The sequence below is a fragment of the Orycteropus afer genome, unplaced genomic scaffold (assembly GCF_000298275.1).
Source record: "Orycteropus afer afer isolate SDZICR_OR568_19922 unplaced genomic scaffold, OryAfe1.0 scaffold00144, whole genome shotgun sequence".
NCBI lineage: Eukaryota > Metazoa > Chordata > Mammalia > Tubulidentata > Orycteropodidae > Orycteropus > Orycteropus afer.
In genome coordinates this window covers 2,569,088-2,587,129 of record NW_006921731.1, presented here as the reverse complement: position 1 = coordinate 2,587,129, position 18,042 = coordinate 2,569,088, and positions in this window count along the sequence as shown.

Below are 18,042 nucleotides of genomic sequence, written 5' to 3'. Positions count from 1 at the left end.
TCAAACCCACCAGCCACTCCTCGGAAGGAAGATGGGGCAATCTACTTCCATAGTGATACTGCCTCGGAAACCCAAGGAGGGGTCTCTATGAGTCGGATCCAACTCGACGGCACATAACAACAACAACAAGTGCCACTTATGGTGTCACCCCTGCTCCATGTATGGTATGTCATAGAGTAATATGTGATGAGTAGAGTTGTAAATCCCTTACATGTTATTTCTTAGATTATATAAATACTGACAACAAAATAAGAAGCTCTGGTGGCACAGTGCTTAAAACATTCAGCTGCTAAACAAAAGGTCAGTGGTTCAAACCCACCAGGTGCTCTGTAGGAAAAAGATGAGACGGTCAGCTTCCGTAAAGATTTACAGCCTTGGAAACCCCATGGGGCAGTTCTACTCTGTTCTGTTATATTGTTGTTAGGTGTCATCTAGTCAGCTCCGACTCATAGTGACCCTAAGTACAACAGAACAAATACTGCCTGGACCTGCACCATCCTCACAATCCCTGTTAGGATTGAGCCCATTGTTGCAGCCAGTCTGTCAATCCATCTCGTTGAGAGGCTTTCCCTTTTTTGCTGACCCTCTACCAAGCATGATATCTTTCTCCAGGGACTGGTCTCTTCTGATAGCATGACCAAAATAGGTGAGATGAAGTCTGGCCATTCTCACTTCTAAGGAGCATTCCAGCTTCACTTCTTCAAGGACAGACTTGTTCATTCTTGCTCAGCATATAGATCGAATAAGTATGGTGAAATGCCCTTTCTGATCTTAAACCACGCAGCATCCCCTTGTTCTGTTCGAATGACAGCCTCTTGGTCTGTGTACAGGTTCCTCATGAGCACAATTAAGTATTCTGGAATTCTCATTCCTTTCAATGTTATTCATAATTTGTTAAGATCCACACAGTTGAATGTTTTCACATAATCAATAAAACACAGGTAAACATCTTTCTGGTATTCTTTGCTTTCAGCCAAGATCCATCTAACATCAGCAATGATATCCCTTGTTCCACATCCTCTTCTGAATTCAGCTTGAAATTCTGGAAGTTTCCTGTCAATATACTGCTGCAACCATTTTTGAATTATCTTCAGCAAAATTTTACTTGCCTTTGATATTGATGATACTATTTGATAATTTCCACTGTCTGTTGGATTCTGTTGGATCACCTTTCTTTGGAATGGGCACAAATATTGATCTCTTCTAGTCAATTGACCAGATAGCTGCCTTCAAAATTTTCTGGCACAGATGAGTAAGGGCCTCCAGTACTGCATCTGTTTTTGAAACATCTTAATCAGTATTCTGTCAATTTTTGGAGCCTTGTTTTTTGCCAGTTCCCTCAGTGCAGGTTTGACTTCTTCCTTTAACACCATTGGTTCTTGATTATATGGTACCTCCTGAAATAGCTTAACTTCAACTAATTCTTTTTGGTAGTGACTCTGTGTATTCCTCCCATCTTCTTTTGATGTGTTCTGCATCAGTCAGTGGGAGCTCTGGTGGCGTAGTCCCTAAGGCATTTGACTACTAACCAGAAATCTTGCAGTTCAAACCCACCAGCCACTCCTCAGAAGGAAGACTGGGCAATCTACTTCCATAGAGATATCACCTCAGAAACCCAAGGAGGGGTCACTATGAGTCAGATCTGACTCGATGGCAGGGAGCTGAGTTTTGGCATCATTCAATATTTTGCACATCCCACTAAAAACCTGCTGCCATTGAGTTGATGCCAACTCTTAGCAACCCCCACTGGGTTTCCAAGACAGTGAATATTTACAGAAGTAGATTGCTCCATCTTCCTTCCACGGAGTAGCTGGTGGGTTTGAACTACCAACCTTCTGGTTAGCAGTCAAATGCCTTAGGCATTGCATCAAGAGAGCCCATATAATCCTTCAATATTGCAATTCAAGGCTTCAATTTTTTTCTTCAGTTATTTCAGCTTGAGAAATGCTGAGCATGTACTTCCCTTTTGGTTTTTTCACTCCAGCTCTGCACAGTTCATGATAATACTTTACAGGAGCAGCATGGCTAACTATATTAATGCACAAGAGACTGTATCAATTAGGAAAGGTAACATAATCACATTTGGAAGGTGATTTACATTTGATAAGCATTACCTCATTTAATCCTCACAACAACCCCCTGAGATAGATATGGTTATCCTCATTCTACCGTAAGAAAATTGAAGCCTACTCAGTCAGCAAATATTTGCCCATTGTGTGCCACACACCATGCTAAGCCCTAGGAGTGCTCATGAACAAGGGCCTCAGAGACTCCTGTCTTTATGGAGTTCTTCATCTTTCAGAGGAGGGAGGCATGAGTAAGTTCTCATGTGATAAGGAAGCAATATGGAAAAATCCAGGCACCGTAAGAGTGTAACTTGACCTGGGAGTTGAGAAAATGTCAAAAATTATTATACCCAGGGTCACATTGCTCCCAAGCTCTTTGTGAATGCCTCATTACGGGACCCAGCACACTGTTTACAGATCTATTTGTTCACACCTGTCTCCCCTTTTAGCATCTGAGCTCCTTGAACACAGTGGTCGTGTTCTACTCACTCCAGGAACCCAGCCAGCACACAGCAAAGGGGCTGGCATAAGGTAGTTACTCAATAAATATTTGTTGTTCAATGAAAGCTCATACTCTTTCCCCACATTTAAATGCCATCCCTCCTTTCTTTCTTCAGATCTTCCTCTTGTTCTCAATAATCCTTAGAGATTAGGACAGTGGATCCTTAGCCCAGACCCCAGCCATAATTCTCCAACCAAGAGAAGTTATACTAATGTAAAGTAATCCAAGTATAACAGAATGAAAATGTTGGAGAGGGCGCTAATAGTTTTCAGATACTTACTTCATGCTAAGCCTTCTTTATTAATTATTTTAAATCTTTCAGCAACTCTGGGAGTTGGCAATAAGTGGCAAAGCAGGGGTCTGAACACAGGCAGCCTGGCTCCACACTTTTATACTTATATTCTACCATGTTCTGCAGCACCTTGGCTCTTCTTTCCTCTAAGCTACAGCGAGTGGTCAGTGCTACTGTCAGTGAAAGATATGGCTCAAAGTCTATCATTTGGGTTTCTCCCCTTCCACATTAGGACCTTCCTAGAATAAGAAAATTCTTCTGGGAGCTGCCTGCTCACTCTCTGAGAGCCATAAAGAATCTTCACAGGGTTTCCCTCTTTCCCAATTTCTAGCACTTTATTCCTGAAGAAACTCCTAAGAGCAGAAAAGTTGAAGTTCAGTCCATTGCATTGAACCAACTACTGAAACTAATAACTGGCAGACAATGTTCTCCAGCCTGCTCAGCAAGGACAATATCCATGAGGGCAACACTAATAACAACAGGGCACAGCCTTGACTGAGTTAGTACTCTGTGCTGGCATTCTGCTAAGCCCTTCTCAAACATTATGTCATTTAACCCTCACAACACCTACAGAGATATGGACTATGAGATAAGATTCTTTTCCTTCTTTCTTTTTTTAACTCTAGTAAAAATATATAAAACACAATATTTGCCAATTCAACATTTTTTACATGTACAGACATCATGTTGTGCAACCATCACCCATATCCACCTGTATCCATTGTCAAATTTTCTATAACCATGACCAGACACTATTAATGCTTCCTAAACAATGATTCTCCCTTTCTCCTCCCTCCCACTGCTGGAAGCTACTAACAAACTTTGGTCTCTATACACTTGCCTATTCTAAATATTTCATATGAGTGTGATCATACAGTATTTGTCCTTTTGTGACTATTTACTTCATTCAGCATAATATTTTCAAGGTTCAGCTGTGCTGTACTATGTATCAGGACTTCATTTCTCTTTATAGCAGAGTAATAGTCTATTGTATGAACCATGTTTTGTTTATCCATTCATCTGCTGATGGACATTTAGGTTGTTTCCACCTTTTAGCTATTGTGAATAGTGCTTCAATGAGCGTTGGTGTACATATGTGTCAGTTTGTGTTGTTGCTTTCAAGATTCTTGGGTACATTCCTAGGAATGGAATTGCAGGATCATAAAGTTCATGTTTAACTTTTTAAGGAATCCAACTAAATGTTTTCTGCAGAAGCTACACCATTTTGCATTCCCACCAGCAATGGATGAGGGTTTCAGTTTCTCTACATCCTCACCATTTGTAATTTTCTGGATTGTTTTTAATCTTAGCAATTCTAGTGGGGCCAAGGCGGTATTTCATTGTGGCTTTGATTCAGAAGGAAGACTGGGCAATCTACTTCTGTAGTGATACCACCTCGGAAACACAAAGAGGGGTCGCTCTGAGTCAGAACTGACTAGACAGCAGTGAGTTTGGCTTTTATAATTGCCAGTGAAAGACCTCTGGTGGCATAGTGCCCAAGGCATTTGACTGCTAACCAGAAGGCTGGTGGTTCAACTGACCAGCCACTCCATGAAAGGAAGACTGGGCAATCAACTTCCATAAAGACTTACTGCCTCAGAAACCCAAGGGGTAGCTATGAGTCGAATCAACTCAATGATAGTGAGTTTGGGTTTTTTGGTTTGGAATTGCTAGTGACGTTGAGCATCTTTTCATGTGTTTCTTGGCAATTTGTACTACTTCTTTGGTAAAATCTCCATTCAAGTCTTTGCCCCTTTTTTGCTTGCATTGTTCGTCTTTTTGTTGTTTATGTAAGGTTCTTGAAAATAGACCTACGTCAGCTAGAGCCCTCCAGGAAGCTGACAACAGGACAGTATTAGACATGCAGGAGACTTACTGGGGGGATCCCTATGAAAGATAAAGAAGAGAGGGATCAAGGGCAGGTGGGAAAAGCCTCAGATTCTGATGCAAGTCTGACACCTATGAAGAGAGAGATGAAAGGAAGGTTTGGATGGGAAGGGCCTCACGCTATGTTGCTCTAGTGCCCTCACCATGCTCAGTCACTGGCTAGGGACAGCCAGTGAAGAGAAACGTTCAGGATCAGCATGAAGACTTTTACAAAAAGGGCATGGGGCCAGCATTATCTGACCCCACTTTTGCTTCACAAGGAGGATAGAGGATCATAATCAACATCAGCAGCCCAAGGTTGATTCCTATGAGGCAGAGATCAGACATGCCACCCCATCCAACCTTTTTTTTTTTTTTTTTTACCAATTCTGACACCAATCATCCCATCCACAGCACTTACTACTTCTCTGCTGGGTTCAATAACTCATTGCAATGGCCACAGAGAACTCCCAGGCAATACTCACAGGGTTTATTAAGGAAGTAACATGCTACAATTCAGGATCAGGAATGCTCAAGATACAGTTCTTCAATCAGAACAACACCTCAGCTGTGCCACAGGCACACTTCTGTCTGGCCTCAACCTCTGCTATGCTCAAGCAAGGGTTATAAAGCTCTTTTAGCTCTGCCAAAAGGCCCCCAGAGAGGCACCCCACTCCACAGTAATACTCCTGTCCAAAGGCACTCAGCTTTCTCACTCTGTTGGCCACTCTGTCTCATGCCAGTGTCTTGGTTCTACTGGTTCTGCTGCTGCTGTCTCTCTGCCATCTCAATGCAGGGATCTTGAGTCCAAGGATGTTCCATTCCTGGTTCTCCTTTCTTGATGGTAGTGAGATTCTCCCCCTTTCCACCTCTGGGATGACTCATTTTAAGCCTAGAGAGATGACAAAACTGACCAATTCCCACATCAGAGCTCCATACACCTTATTTGTATGGTCCTACTCCCCGAGAGTGCCATGTACCTTATTTACATTACTAGCAAGCTATCCAATCCCTTAGTAGGCCACAAGCACTTCATATTTGCAAAGTCCTACCCAGTCATCTGGTGGGCTCACAAAGACCATGGCTAGGAGAGTCATATTAAGTAATTCACTGCACCACAGCTGTGATGCAGCAGTAGGAGGGTGAAGCCAACTAACGTCCCTCACATAGGTTCTCTCATAAAGCTGATCTGAGCAGTGTGATCTCATGGATGCCACAAAGGACTTTATTTGTGTTCCCTGTTGATTTCCCAGATCCTAGAACAGTGTGTAGCACACACATCAAGCACTCAATAAACTGCTATTAAATCAATATAATGTTTGAATTAACCTCATCTTGTGTCTAAGAAGATTTGAATACAGAAAAGTTACACAATTTGCCACCATCACATAGTTGAAAGGTAGCCCAGCCAGGATTTCACCCCTGGCTTTCTCACTCTAAAGCCTGTGTACTTAGCCCCCATGTACCACTGTGCCTTGGATTTCTCTGCCTCCTCATCTTTCTCTACACTGAGCACCTGAGCATTGCCTGACTGGCATATCAGTTGTCACAAAGGAAGGTTGGGCAAGACTACTGAACAATGAGAAACTATGTGAGGAGAAAGTCCCAATCCCCATAGTGTGCTGGCTGAGCAGTGACCTCAGCAAAATTCCTGGTCAAACCACAGACATGACAAAGAATATATTATTGTTGTTTTAAGACACTAAATTTTGGCTTGTTGTTGTTGTTGTTACGTGCCATCGAGTCAGACCCGACTCCTAGCAACCCCTCCTTGCGTTTCCGAGGCAGTATCACTCCAGAAGTAGATTGCCCATCTTCCTTCAGAGGAGTGGCTGGTGGGTTTGAACCGCCAGCCTTCTGGTTAGCAGTCAAGTGCCTAAGCCACTATGCTATCAGAGCTCCCAAATTTTGGCTTATGTAGCACTAAATAATTGAAATAGCTTCCAATCTCTATTTCCCAGTCAGCTCCACTACCCTCTTTCCTCCTTTGCTTAATGCACTTCACATAACCTTGGGAATAATGGCCTTCCTGCTCAATGTGACTGCCACCTCATCATAGCACTGCCCTGTAAAGTAGCCTCCAACCTTGAGCTCTGAGGGGATCCAGACAACTAGGACCAATGCCACTCAGCTGAATTTGAAAGAAACTAAGGTAAAACTATAAGGAACTGGTAATCTGCCAGCATGAATGTTCATTTATTCATTCTACAAATATTCGCTGGTGAGCACCTATTAAGTGCTAAGCACATGATATCATTATTATTTAAAAGAGTCTATGGAGGATCTTGGGAGCTCTGGTAGCATAGTGGCTAAGACACTTGCCTGCTAACCAGATGGCTGGCGGTTCAAACCCACCAGCCACTCCTTGGAAGGAAGGTTGGGCAATCCTACTTCCGTAGTGATACTGCCTCGGAAACCCAAGGAGGGGTCACTATGAGTCGGGGCCGACTCGACGGCACATAACAACAACAACAACAATGGAGGATCTTGAAATCTACTCATTGAGTCTCATTTAACAATTAATTAATTGGAATTAATACTATCATTGAACACTCTCTTGTTATAGAGGTAAGAAAACTGAGGAAAAGAAAAGTAAAATAATTTCTCCAAATCATTGAGCTAACCAGTGACAGAGCCTTATGTGGGCCAGGTCTCTTTTTCATCATGAAGGACAGGTAGCAATAAACAGGCATTCCCTGGATGAAGGTAGGTAAATATTAGAGTTGCTCCTAGAACGGAGTGGTGTATCGTTTTTATAAACCGAAAGATAGAAGGCCCAGTCTAGTGGACATTTATAAGTTCCTTTGCTAGCATCCACTCCCCCTTCTCTGGCCAACAGTAACTTTAGCTCTTATCCTCTGCCATGCAGTTTGGGTGGGAATGGCCCACCTATAGCTCCAGATCTGGACCTTGACTGGCTTATACCATTAACCATATCCCACCATTGCCCACAGTGATTGATTTAGGGATCCAATCAGAGCCAATGCTACTCAAGAGATATTTCCTAGATGATGTTTCTAGAAAGGAGCTTCTTCAAGAGCTAGTGAAAGAGATATCCCCTCCTCCCCAAGGTTATAAGGTCTGGAACTGCTACAACCAATTGGTATCACAAGAGAAGAACCTGGATACACCATGTGGCGCTTAAGCAAGACAAACCACTGAAGGCTAAGCAGAGGAATGGTACATACTGGATCCTTAGAGACATCATTTGAGTGGTTGCCTCAAGCCACAGCTGAAACTAGCCCTAGCTCTAGACTTTTTGGTTCTTTTCAGTTATAAGAAATAACAAATTCTCTTGATGAAATAGTCAAGCTCTTGAATGAATTTTCTGTCACTTACAGCCAAAAGACTCCTAAATGTGCACACAGTGACACTTACAGGTTTTAAAAATATATCTTAACTTCCAGTTACTAATTGTGATAAACTCTAGGAAGACAACTGTGAAGAGGTAGGAATATACAGAAAGGGGGCAGATGAATATTGATATCTACAAAATGCAAGGTAAAAATTCACACTAAATAACACAATGGAACCTCTTAATAACAACTCAGGAAAGAGACCTTGGTATTACTGTAAACTAGTGGTCCTTCCGTAGTGATACTGCCTCAGAAACCCAAGGAGGTGTTGCTATGAGTCGGATCCAACTCCACAGGAGTAAGTTAGGTTGTTAGGTTAGTGGTCAGCAAATATTTTCTGTAAAAAGCTAGCTAGTATATATTTTGAGCTTTAAAAGCCATATGATCTGTCACAAAGGAGTCTGGTCTCATAGAGGTTAAAGCACTGGGCTGCTAACCAAAAGGTTGACGGTTTGAACCCATCACCTGCTCCAAGGGAGAAAGATGAGGCAGTCTGCTTCCATAAAGATTTACAGCCTTGAAAACCCTATGAGGCAGTTCTACTCTGTCTTACAGGGTCACCATGGGTCTGAATCAACTAAATGTAGTTTTGGTTTTGGTCTGTTGCAACAATTCAACTCCGCCTTGCAGTACAAAAACAGCCAGAGATCATATATAAATGAATGTGTATGTGTCCTGATAAAACTATATTTATGGACACTAAAATTTGAACTCCATATTTTCATGTGTCATTAAATAGTTTTCTTTTGATACATTTTTAACCTTTTAAAACTATAAAAGCCATTCTCTGAAGAAAACCAAAGACACATGGAAACAATTAGTTCAAGAGACTAGCAGACCATGTGAACCTCAGCCTATATGACCCTAAGGTCAGAAGAACTAGATGGTGCCTGGCTACTGCTGTCAATCACTCAGAAAGGGATCAGTGCAGGAGATTCTGGATAGAGTGGGAGAAAAATGTGGAACAAAACTCAAAATCATAAAAAGGACTAGACTTACTGGTCTGATAGAGATTGGTAAAACCCCTGAGACTGTGGCCCCTAGTGACCTTTGGGCCTGGAATTGAACACTCCCATGGCTTCCACCCAAATAATAGACAAGCCTACAAGGTGAACATTTACACCAGGTAGATATACTCCTTAGAACAATCAACCATGGGAGATCAGAAGGGGTGTATTTGCACAATTTGATTTAGGGATCAAATCAGCATTTGCACAATTTGATTTAGTGAGATAGCTTAAAGAGCTGGAATGCATAGGAAAGAAGGACACGGGGGAAAGGGAACCACAGGGAGGAAGTGAAAAAAGAGCTGTTACATTATGGAGTTCGCAATCAATGTCATGAAACAAAATGTATGTGAATGGCTGTATGGAAAATGAATTTGCCCTGTAAACTTTTGCCCAAATCACAGTAAAAGAAAAAAAAAATGTATATAAGCCATTCACAGGCTGTACAAAAACAAGCAGCAAAGGGACCTGGTGGCACAATGGTTAAGCACATAGCTGCTAACTGAAAGGCTGACAGTTTGAACCCTCCCAGTAGCTCTACAGGAAAAAGACCTGATGATCTGCTCCCATTAAGGTTACAGCCAAAAAAACTCTATGGAGCAGTTCTACTCTGTTATATAGGCTCACTATGAGTTGAAATCAGCTCAATGGCACCTAATACCAACAGCCTTATATATTCATAAGCCTGCTTGGAGAAGGATACATTTCTTCTGGGTTAGCTAAAAAAAAAAAAAAATCAGAAGCTTAAAACAGGCAGCAAGCTAGACTCGGCCTGTGGGCTGTAGTTATTGACCTCTGCTATAAAAGATTCCCTAAAGTTAATGTGCTGGGCTGGGTGGGAGACATAAGGGAGCACCCGTGTATTCATTGCCACAACCTATCCTGCTGTAATAAAACTGAACTCCTAACCCAGTTCCACATCTTGCCTATCAGTTTTTTAATACTGTGGTGGCTTTCATATTGCTGTAGCTGGAAACTGCACCACCAGTATTTCACTCCCCTATGCCAAGAAATTTGGAAGACAGCTATCTGGCCAACCAACTGGATGAGATCCATATTTGTGCCTATTCCAAAGAAAGGTGATCCAACAGAATAAGGAAATTATCAAACTATATGATTATTATCACATGCAAGTAAACAGTTGCAACAGTACATCAATAGGGAACTGCCAGAAATTCAAGCCAGATTCAGAAGAGGACATGAAGCATGGGATGTCATTGCCAAAGTCATATGGATCTTGGCTGAAAGCAAAGAATACCAGAAAGATGTTTACCTATGTTTTATTGACTAAGCAAAAGCATTCAACTATGTGGATCATAATAAATTATGAATAACATTGCAAAGAATGGAAATTCCAGAACACATAATTGTGTTCATGTGGAGCCTGTATATAGACAAAGAGGCAGTCATTTGAACAGAACAAGGTAATTCTATGTGGTTTACAATTAGAAAATCTCATATCTTTTCACCATACTTATTTAATCAGTATACTTAGCAAATATTCTGAGAAGCTGGACAATATGAAGAACATGGCATCAAGATTGGAGGAAGACTTGTTAACAACCTGCCATATGAAAGATATGCCTGCTGAAAGTGAAGATGAGTTGAAGCACTTACTGATGAAGAACAAAGACTACAGTCTGCAGTATGGATTCCACCTCAACATAAAGAAAACAAAAATCCTCACAACTGGACTAATGAGCAACCTCATGATAAACTGAGAAAAGACTGAAATTGTCAAGGATTTCATTTTACTTGTATCCACAATTAATGACCATGGAAGCAGCAATCAAGAAATCAAACAATGTATTGTGTTGGGAAAAACTGCTGCAAAAGACCTCTTTGAAGTGTTAAAAAGCAAAGATGTCACTTTGAAGACTAAAGTGAACCTGACCCAAGCTATAGTATTTTCAGCCACCTCATATGCATGTGAAAGCTAGACAGTGAATAAAAAAGACTGAAGAAGAATTGATTACTTGAATTGTGGTGTTGGTGAAGAATATTAAATATAATGGCACTGTGGTTAAAACATTGAGCTGCTAACCAAAAGGTTGCTTGTTCAAACTTACCAGCCATACCATGGGAGAAAGATGAAGCAATCTGTGTCCATGAAGATTTATAGCCTTGGAAACCCTATGAGGCAGTTCTATTCTGTCCTAGAGAGTCACTATGAATGGGAATGGACCCAGTGGCAATGGTTTTGGTGTGGCTATAGGAGCTCTGGTAGCATAGTGCCTAAGGCATTTGACTGCTAATCAGAAGGCTGGCGGTTCAAATCCACCAGCCACTCCTCGGAAGGACGGTTGGGCAATCTACTTCCGTAGTGATACTGCCTCGGAAATCCAAGGAGGGGTCGCTATGAGTCGGATCCGACTCGACGGCACACAACACCAACAACAACAATAGACTGCTAGAAGAACGAACAAATCTATCTTGGAAGAAGTACTGCCAGAATGCTCCTTAGAAGAGAGAATGGCAGGACTTCATCTCACGTACTTTGGGCATGTTAACAGGAGGGACCAGTCCCTGAAGAAAGACATCATGCTTGGTAAAGTAGAGGGTCAGCTAAAAAGAGGAAGACCCTCAATTAGATGGATTGACACAGTGGCTGCAATAATGGGCTCAAACATAACAACGATTGTGAGGACAGTGCAGGACCAGGTAGTGTTTCATTCTATTGTACGTAGAATAGCTATGAGTCAGAACCAACTCGATGGCAACTAATAACAACTAATCTAATTGCCCTCACTTCTGACTCATGACAACACCATATGTGTCAGAGTAGAATTGTGCTCCATACAGTTTTCAATGCCTGATTTTTTTCTAAAATAGACTCTACATCTTTCTTTCAAGGCACTTCTAGGTGGACTAGAACCACTGACTTTTCTGTTAGCAGCTGAGAGCATTAACCATTTGTACCACCCAGAAACTCTCTCTGCTGCAATACCAGGAGTATTTTCTGTTTGACCACACTCTGCTGTTAGGAGTAAACAGATCCTAACCATAACCTGTAACCTCTCTAGTATTTCTAAAATAATTTACATGAGTGCTAACGCTGCCACTTACGAATCAATGCATACAGCTCAGTTGGATGGGTAGCTGCAAGTTCAGCAAGTGTCATGATTTTGTACCTAATCTGCACAATTGTCTGTACATATGGGTCATGGGAGCCGCAGCTTTCCTCCATTACCCAGAAGAATTGACACTTAGCTGGGATTGAATTTTTGCTGCCTCTCATTTTATTATAAGCAATAACAGTGAATATCTCTATGTCTAGCCAAGTGCTTAGGCCTTAGTCTGTCCGTTCAACAAATACTGAGACAGACACTGGACAGGACACTGGAAGCAGCTGTGAATGACATGAAGCAGCTGTCATGAAATGAACTGATTAGCAGGGAAGACAAATCACTAAACAGTCCATTCTCAACCAGCAGCTGAGTGATATTTTAAAGCAGAAAACAGATTATGTCTCTCCTCTTCTCAAAATCCTCCATTGCTTCCCATCTCACTCAGACCTACAAAGCTCTATGTGATCTGCATCCCAACACCAAAACTTCTCTGTTCTCAAGCTCTCCTTCTCTCCTCAACCCTTACTCCACTCCACCACATTTGCTTTCTTGCTGTTCCACAAACACACCAAGCCCCAACCTTAGGTCTCTATACTTACTGTTCCCTTCACCTGGAATGCTTTTCCCCAGATATCCACATGACTTGTTCATTCATCTCCATGTCTTTGTCCAAATGCAAGCTCCTCAGTGAAGTCTTCCCTCACCAGTCCATTAAAAATTGTTGCCACTTTTCCTTGTTAGCCCTCTCTTGTTTCCCTATTTTTGCTCCTTTGTACCTATCTACTTTTAACTTAGCTTATAATTTTACTTATTTCATTTATTATATATTTCCATCCCTTCAGAACATAACCCCTTGAGGCTAGGGTTTTTGTCTGTCTTGTTCACTGTACTTCCAATGTCTGGGACAGTGTTTGACACATAGTTCTTGATAAATAGTTGTTGAATAAGTGAATGAATATACAGGATGTTAAATGTGATCATCCAAACATAAAGGACCCTATGGAAATATTGAGGAGAGGTATCCAACCCAATCCACCACTCATCTGTCACTTCGTCATACTGTAGTGGCTTGTGTGTTGCTGTGAGGCTGGAGGCTGGAGGCTTTGCCTCCAGTATTTCAAATACCAGCAGGGTCACCCATAGTGGACAGGTTTCAGCAACGCTTCCAAACTAAGACAGACTTGGAAAAAGGAAGGGGTCATCCAATTTTCAAAGAATTGGCCAATGAAAACTTTATGAATAGCAGTGAAACACGGTCTAATATGTTACTAGACAACTTTATGAATAGCCCTGAAACACTGTCCGATATAGCGTCAGAAGATGAGGCCCTCAAGGCGGAAGGCACTCAAAATATGACTGGGGAAGAGTTGCCTCCTCACAGTAGAGCTAACCTTAATGATGTTCATGGAGTAAACTTTTCAGGACCTCCATTTGCTGATGTGGCACAACTCAAAATGGGGAGGAAAAAAAAAGCTGCAAGCATCCATTAATAATAGGAACATGGAATATACAAAGTAGAATCTTGGAAAATTGGAAATCAAAAATGAAATGGAATGCATCAAGATTGACATCCTAGGCATTAGTGAGCTGAAATGGACTCATTTTGGCCATTTCTAATCAGGCAACCATATGATCTACTATGCTGGGAATGACAAATTGAAGAGGAATGGCATGCCATTCATTGTCACAAAGAATGCTTCAAGATCTATCCTGAAGTACAATGCTTTCAGTGATAGGATAATATCCATACATCCACAAGGAAAACCAAGAAATTTGGAAGACAGCTACCTAACCAACTGACTGGAAAAGATCAATATTTGTACCCATTCAAAAGAAAGGTGATCCCACAAAAAGTGGAAATTATCAAACAATATCATTAATATCACCCTCAAGAAAAATCTTGCTGAAGATAATGAAAAAACAGTTGCAGCAGTATATTGCCAGAGAACTTCCAGAAACACCAGCTGGATTCAGAAGAAGACATGGAACAAGGGTTATCATTGCTGATGTCAGATGGGTCTTGGCTCAAAGCAAAGAATACCAGAAAGATGTTTACTTGTGTTTTATTGACTATGCAAAAATATTTGATTGTGTGGATCAAAACAAATTGTGGATAACATTGAGAAGAACAGGAATTCCAGAACACTTGATTGTGTTCATCAGGCACCTACCTGTACATAGACTAGGAAGCTGTCTTTCGCACAGAACAAGGGGATACCACACGGTTTAAAATCAGGAAGGGAGTGTGTCAGGGTTGTATCCTTTCACCATACTTATTCAATCTGTATGCTGAACAAATAATCCAAGAAACTGGACTATATGAAGAAGAATGTGGCATCAAGATTGCAGGAAGACTCATTAACAACCTGCAATACACAAACGACACAACTTTGCTTGCTAAAAGTGAGGATTACTTGAAGCACTTACGGATGAAGACTAAAGACTTCAGTCTGCAGTATGAATTACATCTCATCATAAAGAAAATTAAAATCCTCACAACTGAACTAATAAGCAACATCACAATAAATGGAGAAAAGACTGAAGTTAAAGATTTCACATTTCTTGATTCCACAATCAACACCAATGGAAGCAGCAGTCAAGACATCAGATGATGTATTGCATTGGGCACATCTGCTGCAAAAGACCTCTTTAAAGTGCTGAAGAGCAAAGATGTCTCCTTGAAGACTAAGGTGCACCTAACCCAAGCCATGGTATTTTCAATTGCTTCATACGCATGTGAGAGCTGGACAATGAACAAGGAAGACTTAAGAAGAGTTGATGCTTTTGAGTTGTGGTATTGGCTAAGAATACTGAAAGTACCACAGACTGCCAAAAGAATGAACAAATCTGTCCTGAAACAAGTACAGCTGGAAGGCTCCTTGGAACGAAGAATGGCCAGACTTTTTCTCACTTACTTTGGTCATGTTGTCAGAAGGGACCATTCCCTAGAGGAGGATATCATGCTGGGTAAAGTGGAGGGTCAGTGAAGAAGGGGAAAGCCGTCAACCAGATGGATTGACACAGTGGCTTCAATGATGGGCTCAGGTATAGCAAGGATTGTGAGACTGGCACAGGACCAGGCAATGTTTCATTCTGCTATACATAGGGTCGCTATGAGTCAGAGCCAACTCAATGGCACCTAACAACAAGAACAATCTAACCCAATTGTGGAAGTTAACCAGCCAACAAGAGGATGGGTGGAGACTCAAAGTAAAGACAGATTCTCTGCTCTCCTAGGCAGGCAAAGCAGGAGAGAAAAAAGGATACACACAATGAAACAGATACACTATAATGTGGAGTTTTGTCTTAATATGTGTCTGAACTGCTTCTCTTCTCCCTACAGCTGAAGGACTGTGATCCCCCACCTCCAGGTGCAGCCTTTCTCCCAGTTCTCAAAACAAACTTGACCTGACATGGAAAAGGCATAAATAGCTCCAGCCTCATCTGAAGAAACCAGCAGGAAGTTATTACTCTTCACTGTAGGGGCTAAGACAATGACCCAGCCTTGAGGCATGGGTTCTGATAACCAGACTTCAGGCCAGTGGTGTCACTAAGGTTGATGTCAGCCAGTGCAGTAATTCCTGGTGTCACCACCCCAGCTCCATGGACCTCCTCCTGTATCAGACCATACAGGATCCTTAAAACCCAACTAACCAAATTCACTGCCATCAAGTCAGTTCTGACTCATAGCAACCCCAGCTGGGTTTCCAAGGTGGTAAATCTTTGCAGAAGCAGATTGCCTATCTTCCTTTCATGGAGCAGTTGGTGGGTTTGAACTGTCAACATTCTGGTTAGCAGTCAAATGCCTTAGGCACTACACCACCAGAGCTCCTTTACAGAATCCTTAGTAATGGTTATTATCAATTTTAATCATTGAATGATATGTGACAAAGGTGCTCTGGTGGTGTAGTGGTTAAGGCATTTGGCTGCTAATCAAAAGGTTGGCGTTTCAAATGTACCAGCTGCTCCACAGAAGAAAGATGAAGCAGTCTCCATCCTTTAAGATTTACAGCCTTGGAAACCCAATGATTTACAGCCTTGGAAACCCATTATTAATCAAAATCGACTCAATGGCAGTGAGTTTGATTTTTGGTTTTTTGGAACATGTGATAATTACAGTTGTAAATTGCTTAAATGTAGTATATGAATACTAACAACAAAATTGTTTTGTAAAATCTTTGTACATTGAATCACAACATTGTTAGTTACAACCTTATTAATAAGTGAGCAGAAGCCTTTTTTTTTTTCCCTCTTTCTTTTCCTTTAATTACTACTTAATTTTCAAAAAAAAAGTTAATTGATGTAGGTTCACAAATACTAATTACCATAATATTCTAGCTAACCAAAGCCCCACTGTCACTGAGTCGATTCCAACTTACAGTGATCCTGTAGAACAGAGTAGAACTGCCCCATAGAGTTTCCAAGGCTGGAAATCTCAGGGTAACAGACTGCCACTTCTTTCTTTCACGAAGCTAAAATACCAGAAAATTTTACAAACTCGGCAACTATAAAAACAATAGCAGCAGTGAAAACAACAGCATGCACCTGTAGCTCCTGCAGACAAAACCATGCGATTTGAAGCTCATTGTAATTGGGAAATAATGACAACTTGGAGAAGCATTAGAGGGTTCAAAAAGTAAATTAGCAAAGGATGTCTTGTAGCTTTACTGATACATCTAAGCTGGATTTACAAAAAAATGTTTTTGTTGTTATAACTAACTACAGGGCTATTTTTATTAAATATATATATGTTAAGTTTCTGTTGAAACACTGCACAAAAAAAATTTATAGACAGTCATTTTGGTGTCATCCTCTCTGATAGTGTCACCTGGTATGGTCCACACTCCCAGCACACCCGTAGTGATACCACTACTTCAGCCTCATTCCCAGAACTGGAGCCTTGTCTTGGCAAATTTCTAGCCCCTTTGGACTCCTGCTGGCCTTGGTGTGACCAATGTTGTCAATAGGTCTCTTCCCTTGTAAGTAACAGAACACCCAACCCAAATGGCTTAAGCACTAAGAATATTTATTGACCCCAATAACTGAACACTCTAGTGGTAGGGCTGGCTCAAGGACAGGGTCCAAATGATGTCATCAGAAGTGTGTTTCTCTCCCTTTCTCAGCTTTGCCTTCAGCTGGGTTGGTGTCATTCATCCTCAGGCTTCTCCAAGTTCCCCAGATTCTACCAGCAGCTTCAGGCTTTCACCTTAGGGTATCAAGATGGCTGCAGCACCTTCTGTCCTATCTCCTTCCAGAGTTAAGCATCAATGGGTGGAAAGCAGCTCCCTCTTCTACCAATCTCAGAAAAAGTCCCACCGCATTTCATTGATACTAATTAGTTCATGTGCCCAACTGTGACCCAATCACTGTGGCTTCTCCCCACCCTCCCCACGCTGGAGGGCAGATGAGAGGATCTGATCATTTGATTGGCCAGATTTCAGAGAAAGCACAAGTCTGGGCTGTAACAGGAAGAAAGGGGAATAACTACTGAGGAGGCAAACAATAACTTGCTATACCAAGTTTAGTTCCATAGTCCTGCCTCTACTAATCCAACCAAAGAGATTAATAATAGACCTTGACTGAACACTGTAAAAATGGCATGGCAGGGTATCTGACCTCATCATCTGATCTTACAAGGGGAAAGGAGAAGCAAGATCAATAGCCAAAGACTGATTCCTATGAGGCAGAGGTCAGATATACCTCTTCTCTCCAATCTTTTTACCAATTCTGACACCAGTCATGGCACTCTCTACTTCTCTTCTGGGTTCAATAATTCATTCCAATGGCATCACAGAACTCACAGATCATACTCATAGTTATGGGGTGTGGTAGTTAAGGTTGTGTGTCAACGTGGCTGGGCCTGGCTTTTTTTTTTTTTTTTTTTT